Genomic DNA, 19099 nt, shown 5'->3' with positions numbered 1-19099 from the left:
AAAAGATATGCACTCTATTTTCACTCAGATTCTCTAACTACACACCCTACACTTAGTTATATGTGAGAAGATTGATGTAAATATAAAAACGAATGCTCACATATATGTATAACAAAGAACGCAATTTCCGGAGTTAATAACATGTTTAGATATGATCTCATGAATGGAACGTTACTACTTAGATGCGAGAACCAGTGACACCATATGCTAAAACCAAATTCAAACTCCACAAATTGAAACACACAACACTCAAGATTAAAGTCAAGGGTTGTAACGGGGCTTGGGGAGTTGGCTAACAACGAAAGGATAGGGAAAACAAACATTCTTTAAAGCAATAGTAAGCAACATAATGAAATTGAACTTAGAATTCCCCTTAGAATGCCGACATCAACTTTTAAACTCAAAGGGAAGGTTCAAGCAATCAATTAGGGCCGAATTCAATGTTTTGGACCCTTCCTTCAACAAACAACACTTGAGAACACTTTTTCACATCTTTTCAACTCCTTTTTCATTCTTTTCACAACTTTTCTTTTTTTCTTCTTATTTTCCACGAAATTTTTTTTTTTTTTTTTCTTTTCTTTTCTTTGCCGTGCCTTATTCAAGACTTTGGCACACCCATATATCAAGAATCCTTCCCCCACACTTGTTTTCTGCAATGCAATGATCAAAAGGAATTCATCTTGAGTTATGCTTTTACTATGCTTCAAGAACAAAGTTATGGCTGGTCCTACTCTAGGCTAGGTGAGGATAATTGTGGGTTAACAAAGAAAGTAGGCTACACAAGGCTCAACGGGGTTAAATCCTACAAAACAAATGAAATAGGGAAATATGGCAATTTGGCTATGGTGGTCACTACACAACTTCATCTTGAATATGTGTTATGCAATTCAATAACATGCTTTGAATGAATTGGGCATGAGTTCTAGTGTTTGGAACTAAATGATGAAACGCCTTCTAAGTAGCAACCAAGCAAAGAATAATGAGATCATGCAACGACTTTTAGAAAACAACAATGCACAGATTATTAACTCTCCAAATAAACGTTTAGGCTCAAGTCTCACAAGGTTGTAGCATTTGTTTGAGTTCCTTCCTTCAAGCATGTTACAAAAACTAATTTTTTTTTTTCTTTTTGATTACATGTGAAGTCATAAGTTATAATCACGACCAAGCATAAACAAAGAGTAAATCAAACTTTCATCCATGTTAATCATTCTCTTTAACAGTCATGCAATTACAAACCGAATCCTCATCATTGTGTTGGAAGGTACCCTAAGACACAAAAACAACTCTTTTTGGGTTTTCAAAACAATTTTTTCAATTTTTTCTGGGATTTTCGGATTTTTAAAACAACAAATACTAAAACACACCAAAATAGCCTAAAAACTCCTAAAAACAGCAAGAAACAACATTTGAAATTATGGGTGACAAAACCCTACGAATTTGCATCAAAACACTTTGGTTATCCCCCCACACTTAAATCAAACATTGTCCTCAATGTTTCAAGCATAGACTCACACAAATAACAAACAAACAAACAAAACAACATCTAACAACCTAACATGGCAGAAACAAAATCAACAACAAAGAGAAGAGTTTAGGAACGCAAATCTGGAATTGGAGTGCTTTCTCGGTCTTCCTTTGTTGAATGCATGGGTTGCCTCCCAAGTAGCGCTTGCTTTAACGTCGTACAGCCGGACGAAGACCTCATTCAATCCTTACTAGGGCCCACGGCTTCCAAGGGTATGTCGTCCACAACTTGCCCTTCAACACTTTCGTAATATGGCTCTATGAATTGGAGGGGATAGTGATCCTCCCTAATGGTGGTATTTTGGTTCCTATAGTTCATGTAGACACTCCCACCACCTTGAAATCGATTTGGAACCTGCACCAAAGAAGGTAACAACCTATTAATTGAAATGGGAATTGAAATTGGGATTGAAGACTTACAAACATATTGTGGTGAAGGCTCAAAATCGGCAGCCCTATCAACAATGTCACCATGGCTACTTTCGGCCATATTAGGTGGTTGTAGGGCAATCACTCCAAGTTCTTCTCCAATGGTGGTTCTTGATACATCCTTCGTGATAAGTGTGGATCCTTTCGGCCCTAAGTCCTTATGCACATCTATGACAAAACAAGAATGACTATCGTTAGGATTCTTAATAGAGTCATAAACATTGAATTTAATTATATCACCACCAAACTCCATTGTTAGTGCTCCCTTGGCCACATCAATCTTTGTTTGGGCTGTTTTCATGAACGGACGACCTAGCAAGATTGGCAATGATGGAGCATGGCTCGAATCCTCCATTTCTAAGACATAAAAATCTGCAGGAAAGATGAGATGATTGACCTGCACTAAAACATCCTCAAGGACTCCCTTGGGATAAACATTAGATCTATCGGCCAATTGTATAATAACACCATCGTTTTTCAATGCTCCTAGATTCATAGATGCATAAATTGAATATGGCATGACATTTATGGATGCACCTAAGTCTAACATGGCAGATTCAAACCTAGAATTACCAATAACACACGGAATTGTGAAACTACCCGGATCTTTGCATTTAGGGGGCAGTTTGCGTTGCAAGATGGCTGAGACGTTTTCACCTACTTTGACCACCTCCTTGGTCGAAATCCTCCTCCTATTGGTGCAAAGTTCCTTCAAGAACTTGGCGTACCTCGGGACTTGCTTGATTGCATCCAAAAGGGGGATATTGACTTGAACTTTCCGAAACGTCTCCAAAATGTCCTTTTCCGCTTCTTCTTTCTTTGTTTGCTTAAACCTACTAGGAAAAGGAACATTCGCAGGAAAATCATTAGTAGGAACCGAACTTGACACGTTTTTACCTTTATTGGATGAATTGGACGACTTGGGATCACTTGGAACTTGCGGCACATTTGGTGCCTCCTTGGCCGTGAGTGGCCTTTGCTCCTCCTCTTCAATTCTCAACTCGTCCTCCTCGTTGGAACGTGATTTGGATGGGTTGAGGTCATATCCGACTTGCTTTCCACTTCGCAAATGCATAGCTTTTGCAGATTCGAATCCACCTTTCGGATTGACCACCGTTGAGCTAGGCAACCTTCCTTGCTCACGAAATTGCCCCATGAACTCGGCAATTTGTCCCACTTGTTTCTCCAAGTTGTCCACCCTCTTGTCTTGGATTTGCCTCTCTTTGTTTTGAGTTTGGACTTCCTGCGTCAAAGTAGTAAGTAATTGAAAAATCTTATCATTATCACTTGAATTACCTACATTGCTTTGGACAGGTTGTGCTTGGGCTTGTGGTGGTGCCAACGGCTTTTGATAGAAACCCGGGGGTTGTTGCCTAAATCCGCTTTGTTGTTGACATTGTTGGGGGTCTCGCCATTTGAAATTCGGATGATCACGCCAACCGGGATTGTAAGTATTAGAAAACGGATCACCATGTGTTTGGTATTGGTTGCCATATCCCACGGCATTGAGTGTCTCCCACCCTCCATTCTCGATCAATTGTGGGCACTTGTCCGTAGGGTGTCCTTGCATGGAGCATACGCCACAAGAAGCTACGGTTTTGACTTTTGGACCTTCCAACACCTGAGAAAGCAACGTAGTAAGGTTAGCCATTTGATTTTGAAGATCGGTTATGGCACTTACCTCATTGACTTGGTGTTGCCGTGGGGTACTCCTCTGTCCAACGCCTTCGTATTGTTGAGCGTTCAATGCTCGATTAGCAATCAAGGTCTTTGCAGCCGTGGGGGTCTGGTCCACCAATGCTCCTCCCGCTAAGGCATCTAGCATTTGACGTTCAATAGGTAGAAGTCCCTCGTAGAAGTATTGTAGAAGTAGTTCCTCCTTCATTTGATGCTGTGGACATGAAGCAACAAGAGATTTAAAACGTTCATAATAAGTAGGAAAGGATTCACCTTCATCTTGTTGAATTCCACTTATCCTTTTTCGTAGGAGGATGACTCGAGACGTTGGGAAAAACTTCTCCAAGTATGCTTGTTTCATGCTCTCCCAAGATGTGACAGTTCCGGGAGCCAATTCGTACAACCAATCTTTCGCTTTCTCTTGGAGAGAAAAGGGAAAGGCCTTCATCTTCAAGATGCTTTCATCCACGTTCACCGGGGTCATGCTCGAACAAACAACTTCGAACTTCTTTAAGTGTTTGTTTGGATCCTCCATGGACAGCCCATGGTACTTCGGAATGTGATGTAGCAAACTTGACTTCAATTCGAACTCGGCAGTCTTATCTGGAGCCGCCCTAGGATATTGAATACATAGGGGTGCGGCATTGGCCAATCCCGAAGCGGAAAGCTCCTTGATTGTTCGGTTGTCTGCTGCCATGTCTTCCACTTCTTCTTCAAATTCAGAAACGGACTCGGAACTTGCACTTGATTCACTAGGTTCCGGGTTCTTCCTCTTACGTCTCAACTCACGCTCAAAATCGTCGTCAAAGTCCAAGATATGTTCACGAATCGGATGAGAACTCCGAGTCATAAACTAGTACCTAAACAAGAAACAAAACAAGATGAAGAATCTGGAATAAAATAAAACAAACGAAAATAAAACAATCCAAGGGATTAGCAAAGTGGCAAATCCCCGGCAACGGCGCCAAAATTTGATGTGAGAATTATACGCACACAAATTAAACCCTCTTTTTATCAATTGTAGTGAAGAATGTAAGTAGGGATCGTTCTGGACCGGGGATTAGGAGGGATTGTTAATCACTTGGATTTGACTCAAAAACGTAAAAACACAATATAAAACACTATACTAGACTCAAAGAATGCAAAACTAAACTTTAAAACACCAAAACAAACCAAAAGGCTCAAAACAGCACCAAAACACTCAAAACTGCCTTAAAAACACAATCTGGGCAGTTTTGAACACTAGACACAACTTTGGACGAAAATTGGGTTTTAACTTGACCTAAGACACTTAAAAACACAAACTAAAGTGATGCGATAATTATACGCGCACAAATTAAACCCTCTTTTCGTCTATTGTAGTAAGTATGTAAGTAGGGATCGTTCTGGACCGGGGATTAGGAGGGATTGTTAATCACTTGGATTTGACTCAAAAACGTAAAAACAAAGTTAAAAACGTTCACAAAGACTCAAAGGACTCAAAACAAGTTCAAAAGACTCAAAACTGCCTAAAAACACTAACTAGGCAGTTTCTGACCTTAAATCCAATGTTGGACGAATTTAAGATTAAGGCTTGATTCAAATGTAAAAACACAATATAAAACACTTAACTAGACTCAAAGAATGCAAAACTAAACACTTAAAACACTAAAACAAACCAAAAGACTCAAACATCACCCAAAACACTCAAAACTGCCTTAAAATCACTTTCTGGGCAGTTTTGAGCACTTTGGTGAATTTGGACGAAATTGGGAAATGAAATGAATCAAAACACTTAAAAGCACAAACTAAATTGATTTCTAACTAAATTGGACATTAAAGTAAAGGGGGATTTATGTTTTGATTAAACTAAATGACAGATTGTAAATTAAAGCATAAGGAAATGAAGTAAACACAAAACGAATGAATCAACAGCTAATAAAAAGAGATAGCACAAATGGAGATGAAGCTAGAGATTCGATTTCACCATTGCTAAGCCAAGTCCATGCTTGTTAAGTCAGATTATACTCATCCCTCTACTTATTTCTTGAGTTTGTTTCACTTAGATATGATCAGCCATATGATGTGTGGACTTGATCAAATGTCCCTAATCATGAACCTAATTGTGATGTGCAACTTTGGTTCCTAATCAAGAATATGTAGTGCATAAGAAACTTTCACAAAACCAAAGGGAACACTCGGCAGGATGTTTGCAAAACATTCCCTTCATTCATTCACATATCCACCAAGATTATGCATGATGTGTGCTTTAATCTTGGCTAAACAACCTGTGGTTAATTCAAATGATGATCAAGCACTAAAATCAACACACTAAGTCACAATTAAATTGGAGAATGAAACAAGAAATAGATAGATTAAATGAGAATTCTGAATTAACTACATGGCACTCTTGCAAGGCTACATCGAAAGAGAAAGTTCATCATGGTACAAAACAAAGAGAATCAAAGAAACACCTAAACATTCCAACAACTCAAACTTGAATTGTATGAACGTTTAGGCCCTCTTATCTTCCATTCCTCATTCGTACAAAACAAAGAGTATTGAAATTAAACCTTGAAATCAAAGAAACACCTAAACATTCCAACAACTCAAACTTGAATTGTATGAACGTTTAGGCACTCTTCTCTTCCTCTTCGTTGTAGCACAAGGTCTAGGGATAGTTTGATGGTGTGAATGGTTTGGGGAGTGGTGGAGGAATGGAAGGATGGTGTTTGGATTGTAAGGGAGAGCACGGCACAAGGATGGTTTTGATGGTCTACATTTCTGCAATGGATGAGTGTATGAATGGAATGGATGGACTTTGTGAAGGGCACGGCCCCAAGGGACCAATTTCTGTTGTGAATGAATTGTGAATGAAATGAGATGAATGAATGAGTATTTATAGGTGAAATGGGGGGGGGGGACATGACAGCTAGGTTGCATGTGCTAAATCTGGAATGGTATGGTGAGTGAATGTGCTTGGCAATGAGTGTTGTTGGTGCTGAAAATGCATGTGTGTGCATGTGAATTAAAGCTAAAGTGGAATGACAATGGCATGTGGAATGTTTTAAGGGATGAAATGCATGTGTTTGCATGTGATTGCTGTTTGTGTGAAGTGTGTGTGAATGCATGTGGATTAAAGAGTGAATGGTGGCTGCAATGATGAAGACATGTGGCTGAAATGAAAGGTGGAAATGGGAAGGAATGTGCACGGTAATGATGGTGAAAATGAATGTATGTGGCTGATTTAAAGAATAGATATGCATGTGAATTAAAAGTGTTGTGCTAGGTGATGGGTGCATGTTAAGTGATAAGTGATATGATATGTGGGTTAACTAATGAAGGAAATGCATGTGCAAAAACAATGTGTTAGAATGGATGTGTGTTATGCATGGCATGATTGGGTTTAGGAAAGGTTTAAATGTCCTAAAACTAAAGAGAACAAGGTTCCAACACTTTGGCTCCAATTAGGTCTTCAATTTCGTCCAACACTTTGGCTCTAAGCATAAGCTATCCATCCTTAGCCCAAAAGTGCTCCAAAAGTCTCCAAAATGCATCTTTTTGCTCCTTTAGCCCTTTAGACCTACAAACACACGAAAATAGCTTAAAGTACTAAAATAACTAAAGAAACATAACGTAAATGCACGAGAACAAGCTATTTAAGTCGCATGAATATGCTCCTATCATAAAGTGATTTCTAACTACTATGAGTCAACAAAGTAAAGGGGGATTGGTTTTGGATGAAATTAAAAACAAAACAAACTTTTTAAATTAGAACAGATTGTAAAAACGAATTTGATGGAATTGAATGGATGGGAAGCTAGCTAAGGGGTTCATCTCCACACATGTTATACTTGCATATAAAACGATTTCCAATTGCTTTTCAATAACCCATGAATTCTCAACGCCCCAAGTTAATTAGGTTCGCTTAAATTAACCTTCAGATTTTCCTAACGTTATTGAATTGGATGATTGCATACGACAACCCAAAATATTCCCCACAAGTCCCCTACATGATTGCATAATAGAGATACAAGCAAGAATCATTAAGTTCTATGAAAACCATAAGCATTGACGAAGCACTTGTTACTATGATTGCATGAAACTTATGCCAAGAATTTACTTAACGCGATTGAGATCATCAACCTTTACTACTTGTGAATATAATTCCATAACGATTAGGTGAAATTTCCTTATATTCTAGCATCCAATTTATGCATGATAATTAAGTGTGCACTCTCAACCAACACACACAAATCAATGTAATTCACATAGATAAGTAAATTGAATTCACAACTTATGAAACGCAATTAGAAGTAATCAAATCATATCGCAAGCATAAACATGTATTTCGAATCCCCCCCTAGCCAAGGGGGGTTTAGTTCCTCATACGCACAACACAAAGAGAATTGAAATTAAACATTGAAATCAAAGGAAAAGAAACACCTAGAAATTCCAGCGACGCGAACTCGAATTGCATGAACCTCCGAGCTTCCTTCTCCTCCTCCTTGGTGCGGCAAAGGTCTAGGGACAGGTTTTAGGGCCTTAGTTGTATGGATGCATGGTCGTGGAGGGATGTAGTAGTGTTTAGGGGAAGAGGATGGTGCGGCAAGGCTTAAAACTAAGGAGAAAAATGTTTGGTGGCTGCGGCAAAGGTGTGGAGAGGGTTGGACGAATTTCTGGAATTAATGAATGTGTATGAGAGGTGGTGGAGTGAATGATTTAATTGGTGCAGCAAGGGGGTCTATTTATAGTGCAAAATCCCTCTCAATTAGGCAAGGAAAAGGACTAAGTGTTTGAAGATGACAAGGAATTCAAAACCCATCAGGAATAGGCCATCTAGAAGGTAGGAAACCCCAAAGGAAAAGGAATAGAGGCGCCAGATTTTTAGGGTTCTAGAAACAAAGTGTTTTGTGGCAGAAATTGGCACTTCTAGAAGGATTTGGGGCGCCACCTTTGTAGGAGATAAGATAAGGTTCCTAGAATCATGATTTAAGTGCCATATTTGTAGGGAAAAAGGGATAAGGGTGCTGCACCTTCTTAGGGATAATGTTAGGGCTTCTAGAAAGCCTAAAAACTAAGGGGAGATGGATAAAACCCACGGCAAAGCTAGGATAGGGCATCTAAGGCTTCTAGAAACCCTCTAAGATAAGGTAAAGTGCATGGCATCCCTATAGGATTAGGATAAGGTGTCCTAAAGTGTTTAGGACTCCTCTTTGTGGCTGAAAACCTTGTGCATTAGGATTAGGAAAGCTAATCCTTCTTCATCTTGGAATTCTTCTCCTTCTTGGACTTGGAAAACTTCTTTGTTGCTGCAACTTGGGGCCATTGGGTTTTAACTTTCCTACTTCAAGTAGGAAACCTTGTTCTTCTAGGAATCCTAATTCAACTAGGAAACCCATTTTAACTAGGAATCCTAATTTAACTAGGAAACCTTGCTCAAGTAGGAATCATCATCTTCAAGTCTTCAATTTCGTCCATCATCTTGGCTCCAAGCATATGATGTCCATTCCAAGCTCTAATTTGCTCCAAAAGGCTCCAAAATGCATCCTTTTGCATACTTTGCCCTTAAAACCTGAAAATACATAAAACTAGCTTAAAAGACTACTTTACTAAGGAAAAACACTATAAATGCACAAGAACAAGCTAAACTAAGGTGCATAAATATGCTCCTATCAATCCCCCCCTAACCAAGGGGGTTTAGTTCCTTATGCGTACAAAACAAAGAGAATCAAAGAAACACCTAAACATTCCAACAACTCAAACTTGAATTGTATGAACGTTTAGGCCCTCTTCTCTTCCATTCCTCATTCGTACAAAACAAAGAGTATTGAAATTAAACATTGAAATCAAAGAAACACCTAAACATTCCAACAACTCAAACTTGAATTGTATGAACGTTTAGGCACTCTTCTCTTCCTCTTTATTGTGGCACAAGGTCTAAGGATAGTTTGATGGTGTGAATGGTTTGGGGGAGTGGTGGAAATGGAAGGATGGTGTAAATGGAAGAGGAGTGGTATTTGGATTATAAGGGAGAAACTCACGGCAATGGGGGAAGTGTTTGTGGTATGTACAATGGATGAATTTCTGAAATGGAAGTGTGTGAAAAATGAGATTGGTTGGTTTTCTGGCACAAAGGCCTTATTTCTGTGGTGAATGAATCCCCCCCTTTGTGGCTGCAATGAAGGTTTATTTATAGGTGAAATGGGGGGAACATGACAGCTAGGAACTTGGTGGAAATCTGGAATGGTGATGGGAGATGCATGTGGCTGATTTGTGCATGTGATTAAAGGGTGGGAGTGCATGTGCTTGTTGTTGGTGTAAATGTGGCTGAATGGTTTAATTAATGGGAGTGTGCAAGTTTGAATGATTAAAGGGAATGAATGGAAAAACAGCTAGGTTGTTTATGATTAAAATGTGGCTGATTGTTTATGTTGAGAAGTGAATGAATGCAATCTGAAATGGGAGAGCATGTGGGTGGAAATGCATGTGGGTTAAAGTGGAATGACAGCTAGGTTGTGATGATGAATGCATGTGGCTGATTTAATGGAGGAACAAGTGCATGTGCATGGTTTTGGTTGGAATGCAAGGGAATGCAATCTGAAATGGGAGAGATAAGTGATAAGTGTATGGTTATGATAAGTGATAAGTGTATGGATATGATAAGTGTATGATATGTGGTGATGATAAGTGATAAGTGGTGATGATAAGTGTATGATGATAAGTAATGATATGTGGGAGTGTGGCTGAAATGAAGGATTGGAATGTTGGAATGTTATGCACGGCTAAGGATAAAGGAAAGGTTTAAATGTCCTAAAACTAAAGGGAACAAGGTTCCAACACTTTGGTCTTCAATTAGGTCTTCAATTTCGTCCAACACTTTGGCTCCAAGCATAAGCTATCCATCCTTAGCCCAAAAGTGCTCCAAAAGTCTCCAAAATGCATCTTTTTGCTCCTTTAGCCCTTTGGACCTATAAACACACGAAAATAGCTTAAAGTACTAAAATAACTAAAGAAACATAACGTAAATGCACGAGAACAAGCCATTTGAGTCGCATGAATATGCTCCTATCACTTGTTTCCCCCTCTTCAAAGTGCAGTTTTTCATCCTCTTTGTGAACTGTTTTTGATGAAGAACCTGCCCCAACTTCTTTTCCACTTCTCAACAATATGGCTTTTGCACTTTCGAACCCTCTATTTGGATTTGGAATGGTAGAACTAGGGAGTTGGCCTTGGTCTTGAATTTTTCCTACAAAATCTGCAATCTGCCCAATTTGTTTCTCCAAATGATCCACCCTTTTGTCATTGTTTTGCATTGCCTTGGCTTGATTTTCTTGCCCCTAAGACAAGTTAGTTAGTAATTTAAGAAGTGTATCATTGTCTAAAGTGTTACCTGAACTTGTTTGGGCAGATTGTGGAGGTGCTTGTCTGGGTGCGTATGGCTTGTTGTAGAAGCCCGGGGGTTGTTGCCTAAAGCCTCCTTGTGATTGGGGTTGTTGTGGCTCCCTCCACTTGAAGTTTGGGTGATCTCTCCAACCGGGATTGTAGGTGTTGGAATATGGATCGTTACTTGGTTGATTTTGGCTTTGAAATCCAATTGCATTCGCGCTCTCCCATCCACCATTCTCAATAAGTTGAGGACACATGTCAGAAACATGTCCTTGGATAGAACATACTTCACACACCATTGGTCCATGGATCTTCATACCTTCGGCCATCTGAGACACAATAGAAGTAAGATTAGCTAATTGAGATTGAATATCGGATGAAAAGCTTACCTCATTAACTTGTGGCCGTGATAGGAGCATATTCATGCGACTTAAAAGGCTTGTTCTCGTGCATTTACGTTATGTTTCTTTAGTTATTTTAGTACTTTAAGCTATTTTCGTGTGTTTGTAGGTCCAAAGGGCTAAAGAAGCAAAAAGATGCATTTTGGAGACTTTTGGAGCACTTTTGGGCTAAGGATGGATAGCTTATGCTTGGAGCCAAAGTGTTGGACGAAATTGAAGACCTAATTGAAGACCAAAGTGTTGGAACCTTGTTCCCTTTAGTTTTAGGACATTTAAACCTTTCCTTTATCCTTAGCCGTGCATAGACTGATATGGATATGATAAGTGTATGATATGTGGTGATGATAAGTGATAAGTGGTGATGATAAGTGTATGATGATAAGTAATGATATGTGATGCGAGAATTATACGCGCATAAATTAAACCCTCTTTTCGTCAAATTGTAGTATATGTATATAAGTAGGGATCGTTCTAGACCGGGGATTAGGAGGGATTGTTAATCACTTGGATTTGACTCAAAAACGTAAAAACACAATATAAAACACTATACTAGACTCAAAGAATGCAAAACTAAACTTTTAAAACACTAAGACAAACCAAAAGACTCAAAACATCACAAACACACTCAAATCTGCCTAAAAACCACTTTCTGGGCAGATTTGAGCACAAACACAAATTTGGACGAAATTAAGAAATAAATTGATTCAAAACACTTAGAAACATAAACTAAGACTCAAAGAATGCAAAACTAAACTTTAAAACACTAAAACAAACCAAAAGACTCAAACATCACCCAAAACACTCAAAACTGCCTTAAAATCACTTTCTGGGCAGTTTTGAGCACTTTGGTGAATTTGGACGAATTTGTGTAACAAAATGAATCAAAACTCCTATAAACACAAACTAAGACACTTTCTAACTAAATTAGACAATAAAGTAAAGGGGGATTTAGGTTTTAACGAAATTAAATAAAATGCACAGATTACAATTTAAAACAGAATGTAAATATGAAATAGATGGAATTGAATGGATGGGAACCTAGCTAAGGGGTTCATCTCCATACATGTTACACTTGCATAATAAAATGATTTCCAATTGCATTTCAATAAAGCATGAATGCTCAACACCCCAAGTTAACCGTGATGCACTAATTAACCTTCAAATCTTCCTAACGTTATTGAATTGGATGGGTTAGCGCATACGACAATTCAAAACATTCCCCACAAGTCCTCAACATGAATGCATAGAAGAGGTACAAGCAAGAATCATTACGCTCTATGAAAATTATAAGTGTTGACGAGGCATTCGTTACTATGGATTGGATGAAACTTATGCCAAGAATTCGTTTAACGCGATTGTTTATAAGCAACCTCCACTACTTGTGAATATAAGTTCGTAACTATTAGGTGAAACTCACTTATATTCTAGCGTCATATTCATGCATGAAAATTAAGCGTGCACTCTCAATAAACATACATAAATAAGTTATCAATCAAATAGTTAAACAAATTGAATCCACAACTTATGAAACGCAATTAGAAGTAATCAAATTAAAATGCAAGCATAAACATATATTTCGAATCACCCCCTAACCAAGGGGGGTTTAGTTCCTCATAACTTTGAAATCAAAGAAACACCTAAACATTCCAACAACTCAAACTTGAATTGTATGAACGTTTAGGCACTCTTCTCTTCCATTCCTCATACGTACAAAACAAAGAGAATTGAATTTAAACATTGAAATCAAAGAAACACCTAAACATTCCAACAACTCAAACTTGAATTGTATGAACGTTTAGGCACTCTTCTCTTCCTCGTTGTTGTAGCACAAGGTCTAAGGTGAGGTTTGGTGGTGTGAATGGTTTGGGGAGTGGTGTTTGGATTAAAAGGGAAACTCACGGCACAAGGGGGGAAGTGTTGGTGGTATGTACAATGGAATGGAAGTGTTTGTGACTGAAATGTGTATGAATGAGTGTGAATGAGAATGGATGCTTATTTATAGGTGAAATGGGGGGAACATGACAGCTAGGAGGGAATGTGGCTGCATGTTTGAATGATTAAAGGATGCATGTGGGTTGGAATTGCATGTGCAATGAATATGTGGCTGCATGTGCAAGGGGACAATCTGAAAATGCATGTGAAAGCATGTGTTGGCTGCAATGATGAAATGGATGGGAATGCGTGTGGCTTAATTAATTAAAGGGAGTGCATGTGCAATGTTTTAAAGGATGGAATGCATGTGAATATGATGGAAATCTGATGGGAATGGGAGATGCATGTGCTGATTTATGCATGTGATTAAAGGGGGAATGATGATGAATGCATGTGAATTATTTGTGAAGTGAATGCATGTGCAATGAAGTGGAATGACAGCTAGGTTGAATATATTTAAAGGGAGTGCATGTGGCTTGGTTGGAATGAATGAAATGCAATCTGAAATGGGAGATGGAATGGGATGCATGGCAATGATGGTGTTTGTGTGAATGATGGCAGATTGTGTGGATGAATGATTAGGGTCTTGTAAGGGTGGAAATGCATGTGGAGTGCATGGTTATGTTGGTTGAGTTAAAGAATGGGAATGCAATCTGAAATGCATGTGAATTATGTTGGAAAGAAGGGGAAGTCACGGCTATGGAAGAATATGAATGGTTTTAAATGTCCTAAAACTAAAGGGAACAAGGTTTCAACACTTTGGTCTTCAATTAGGTCTTCAATTTCGTCCAACACTTTGGCTCCAAGCATAAGCTATTCATCCTTAGCCCAAAAGTGCTCCAAAAGTCTCCAAAATGCATCTTTTTCCTCCTTTAGCCCTTTGGACCTACAAACACACGAAAATAGCTTAAAGTACTAAAATAACTAAAGAAACAAAATGTAAATGCACGAGAACAAGCCATTTAAGTCGTGATGCGAGATTTATACGCGCATAAATTAAACCCTCTTTTTATCGATTGTAGTAAGTATGTAAGTAGGGATCGTTCTTAACCGGGGATTAGGAGGGATTGCAAAATCACTTGGAAACTGACTCAAAAACGTAAAATAAAGTTTAAAACACTAAACTAGACTCAAAGAATGCAAAACTAAACACTTAAAACACTAAAACAAACCAAAAGACTCAAACAGCACCCAAAACACTCAAAACTGCCTTAAAATCACTTTCTGGGCAGATTTGAGCACTTTGGTTACTTTGGACGAAATTGGGTAATAAATTGACTCAAGACTCTTAAAAACACAAACTAAATTGATTTCTAACTAATTTGACATTAAAGTAAAGGGGGATTTAGGTTTTGAACGAATTGAAATAAATGCACAGATTCTAAACAAAACAGAATGTAAAAATGAAATTGATGAAATGGAATGAATGGATGCTAGCCAAGGGGTTCATCTCCATACATGTTACACTTGCATAATAAAATGATTTCCAATTGCATTTCAATAAACCATGAATGCTCAACACCCCAAGTTAACCGTGATGCACTAATTAACCTTCAAATCTTCCTAACGTTATTGAATTGGATGGGTTAGTGCATACGACAATTCAAAACATTCTCCACAAGTCCTCAACATGAATGCATAGAAGAGATACAAGCAAGAATCATTACGCTCTATGAAAATTATAAGTGTTGACGAGGCATTCGTTACTATGGATTGCATGAAACTTATGCCAAGAATTCGTTTAACGCGATTGTTTATAAGCAACCTCCACTACTTGTGAATATAAGTTCGTAACTATTAGGTGAAACTCACTTATATTCTAGCGTCATATTCATGCATGAAAATTAAGCGCGCATTCTCAATAAACATACATAAATAAGTTATCAATCAAACGGTTAAACAAATTGAATCCACAACTTATGAAACGCAATTAGAAGTAATCAAATCAAAATGCAAGCATAAACATATATTTCGAATCACCCCCTAGCTAAAGGGGGGTTTAGTTCCTCATGGTACAAAACAAAGAGAATTGAAATTAAACATTGAAATCAAAGAAACACCTAAACATTCCAACAACTCAAAATTGAATTGTATGAACGTTTAGGCACTCTTATCTTCCTCTTCGTTGTAGCACAAGGTCTAAGGATAGTTTGATGGTGTGAATGGTTTGGGGAGTGGTGAAAATGGAAGGATGGTGGTGTTTGGATTGTAAGGGAAACTCAAGGCCAAGGATTGGTGATTTTGGTAAATTTCTGAATATGGAGGAATGAATTAGAATGAATGAATGTTGTGTGAAGTGTGTATGGTTTTTATAGGGAGATGAATGGATGGGAGAGGGAACATGACAGCTAGGTTAAATGAATGCATGTGCAAAACAGCTAGGATGGCTGAAATTGTAAGGGGAATGCATGTGCAATGTTGGAAATCTGATGGGAGAAAGGTGGATGCATGTGTTGGCTGATTTAAAGAATGTGAGAGAATGATGAAAGGGGAAACATGACAGCTAGGTTATGATGATGAGTGCATGTGCAATGTTTTAAAGGATGGAATGCATGTGAATATGCTAGAAATCTGATGGGAACTCATGGCAAGGTTATGTGATGGTGTGATTTGATTTATGGAAGATGCATGTAGATTAAAGGTGAGTGAATGCATGTGAAATGAATGAAATGCAATCTGATGGCATGTGCACGGCAATGAGTGGTGGATGGGAGTGCATGTGGATTAAAGCTAGGTTGAATTAATATGTGAGTTGGATATGTGGCTGAAATAAACAAAGAGTGAGGGGAATGATATGCACGGTTTTGGGAGAAAGGTGAATGATTGTGAGTGCATGTGGGTGAATTAAAGGATGGGAATGCAAGAGGGGGGAGCTGGAAATGCATGTGTGATGCACGGCTTTTGGGCAGATTGTTGGTGAAAATGTGTTGATGGTTTATGGAGATGCATGTGCAACGGATAAAGAAAAGGTTTAAATGTCCTAGAACTAAAGGGACAAGGTTCCAACACTTTGGTCTTCAATTTCGTCCAACACTTTGGCTCCAAGCATAAGCTATCCATCCTTAGCCCAAAAGTGCTCCAAAAGTCTCCAAAATGCATCTTTTTGCTCCTTTAGCCCTTTGGACCTACAAACACACGAAAATAGCTTAAAGTACTAAAATAACTAAAGAAATATAACGTAAATGCACGAGAACAAGCTATTTAAGTCGCATGAATATGCTCCTATCAAGTCGCATGAATATGCTCCTATCAAATACCCCCACACTTATCTTTTGCTAGTCCTCGAGCAAAACAAAACAACAAAAGAACACGAAACTAGACAAAACAAACAAAACACAACCTACACCTTCCAACAATCGTCTCACGGATTTCCAATGCACATGACAAGTTAAAAATCATTATTCCCATAGATTTTAGCTATCTTTACACTTAAGTACATTCTTACTCATAGTCACCACATACTAGTTCACAATTAAGCATTTAAAATCATGATTGGAATGTAGTAACATGCCTTAGAGAATTTCCTCAATTCCTTACTAGAATGCACTCTATTTTCACACAGATTTTCTGACTACACACCCTACACTAGTTATATGTGAGAGATTGATGTAAACATGAAAGACTAACACTCACATATGTTATATCAAAGAAAGCATTTTCTAGAATGTATATGAATATGATCTCATGAAAGGAATGCTACTAATTAGATGCGAGAACCAGGGACACCATATGCTTACATCAATTCCAAACTCCACATTATTGAAAACATAATGATCAAGATTGAAGCATAAGGGTTATAACGGGTTAAGGGTGATTGGCTAACAATGAAAGGTAAGGATAACAAACGTTCTTTAGGCAATAACAAGCAAAGTAATGAAATTTGACACTTAGAATCACTCGTGATTGCAGAAACTCACTTAGACACACAAGGGGAAAATTCACACAACTCTTAGGGCCATATTCAACGTTTTGGACCCTTTCTTCAACTACCACAAACATGTGAGCTTATTTTCACTTATTTCATACTCTTTTTCTTTCTTTTCTTTTTCTTTTTCCACGAATTTTTTTTTTCTTTTTATTCTCACTCATGCCTTATTTCTTTTTTTTGTGGCATATCAACACACACACACAAATTCCCCCACACTTGTTGTTTTGCATAATCGAAAGGATTCCCTCTAAATCATGCTTACTATGCTTTAAGAACAAGGGTATGGGTGGTCCTAATCTAGGCTAGGTAGGGATGATATGGATAAACAAATAACAAAGGCTAACAATGGCTCAATGGGGATTATGACCTACAATATATAGTGCATGGGTTGGCTATTTGGTTGATGGCTTCACTACACACTTCATCTTGATATATATTATGCAATCATGCTTTGAATGGAATGGATGCAAGTTCTAGCATTTGGAACTAAGTGATGAAACGCCTTCTAATTAGCAACCAAGCAAGAATAATGAGATCATGCAACGACTTTAGAAAACAAGAAATCACAGAAAATAACTCTCCAAAGAAGGTAATGGCTCGAGTCTCACAGGGTTGTAGCGTTTGTTTGAGTTCCTTCCTTCAAGCATGTTACAAAAACGAATTTTTCTTTTATGATTGCATGTGGAGTCATATATTATAACCATAACCAAGCATATACCAAGAGTAAATCAAACTTTTCTCTATGTTTATAACTCTTTTTAACAGTCATGCAATTTACAAACCAAATCCTTATCATTGTGTTGGAAGGTACCCTAAGACACAAACACACAAAAACGACTCAAAACACTCTTTTTAGGTTTTTCAAAACATTTTTTTCAAATTTTTATGTGATTTTCGGAGTTATAAAAACAAAACATACTAAAACACTCTAAAACAACTTAAAAACACCTTAAAACAGCAAGGAACAACATTTGAAGTTATGGGTGATAAAATCCCACGAATCTGTATTAACAACATTAGTTACCCCCCCACACTTAAATCAAACATTGTCCTCAATGTTTTAAGCATAGATTCACACAAAACATAAGTAAACACACAAAAAGCACTTAAACATATTAAACATGGCATAATGTAACTAACAAAGAGAAGAGTTTAGGGACGCAAATCTGGTTATGGAGTGTAAATTCCCTCTTCTCCTTGGTGATTGCATTGAGGCTTTGATCTTTGTGATTCCACAGGCTCATTCTTGAACTGGTTTCCTCCCATCGTTGATTTTCCTTTGTGCTACTCTTGAACTGGGCAGCAGGATTCTTTTGGTCTCCCCCGGAGGTCTGAGCTTTCCCTTTTTATCTGTTTCTTTGTTCAATCTTTGCAGGAGTGGTCCCTTCTCCGGAAGTGTATCAACCGTTGAAGATGACTACTCGAGAGCAACGCTAGGTAAGCAATCAGGAATAAATTCCAGGCAGTCGTATCCAGATCGGAAGACTGACTCCAAGTGTCGGCTGATTGCTTCTTTCACTTTGCCATGCGAGTAAGAACAAGGACAAAGAAAAAGACAGGGAAAGAGCATGATATGAGATACTTTTGCTTTTGACCTTGATGATATGAGATACCTTTGCTTTTGAAGAAGCGGTGAATGAATCAGCACACTTCAATCCGCCATTTCCTCCTGGGTCATCTGTACTCCAGGCATCTGGTATCATCTTTGGGGAAGAAGAAAGAATTGAGTATTTCGAAAGGCTTTGCTGGGAGTGCACCCTCAGAGGTGAGGGAGAGTTGGGCATTTTCTTCAGGTTTGCCTTGCCATAAAAGACGAAGGTCGACATATATAGAGATA

Source organism: the organism of the source record quoted next, unplaced genomic scaffold (assembly GCF_019419815.1).
Source record: "Pyrus x bretschneideri cultivar Hongxiangsu unplaced genomic scaffold, Pyrus_bretschneideri_v1 Contig98, whole genome shotgun sequence".
NCBI classification, from domain to species: domain Eukaryota; kingdom Viridiplantae; phylum Streptophyta; class Magnoliopsida; order Rosales; family Rosaceae; genus Pyrus; species Pyrus x bretschneideri.
Note: the sequence above shows the minus strand (reverse complement) of the source record.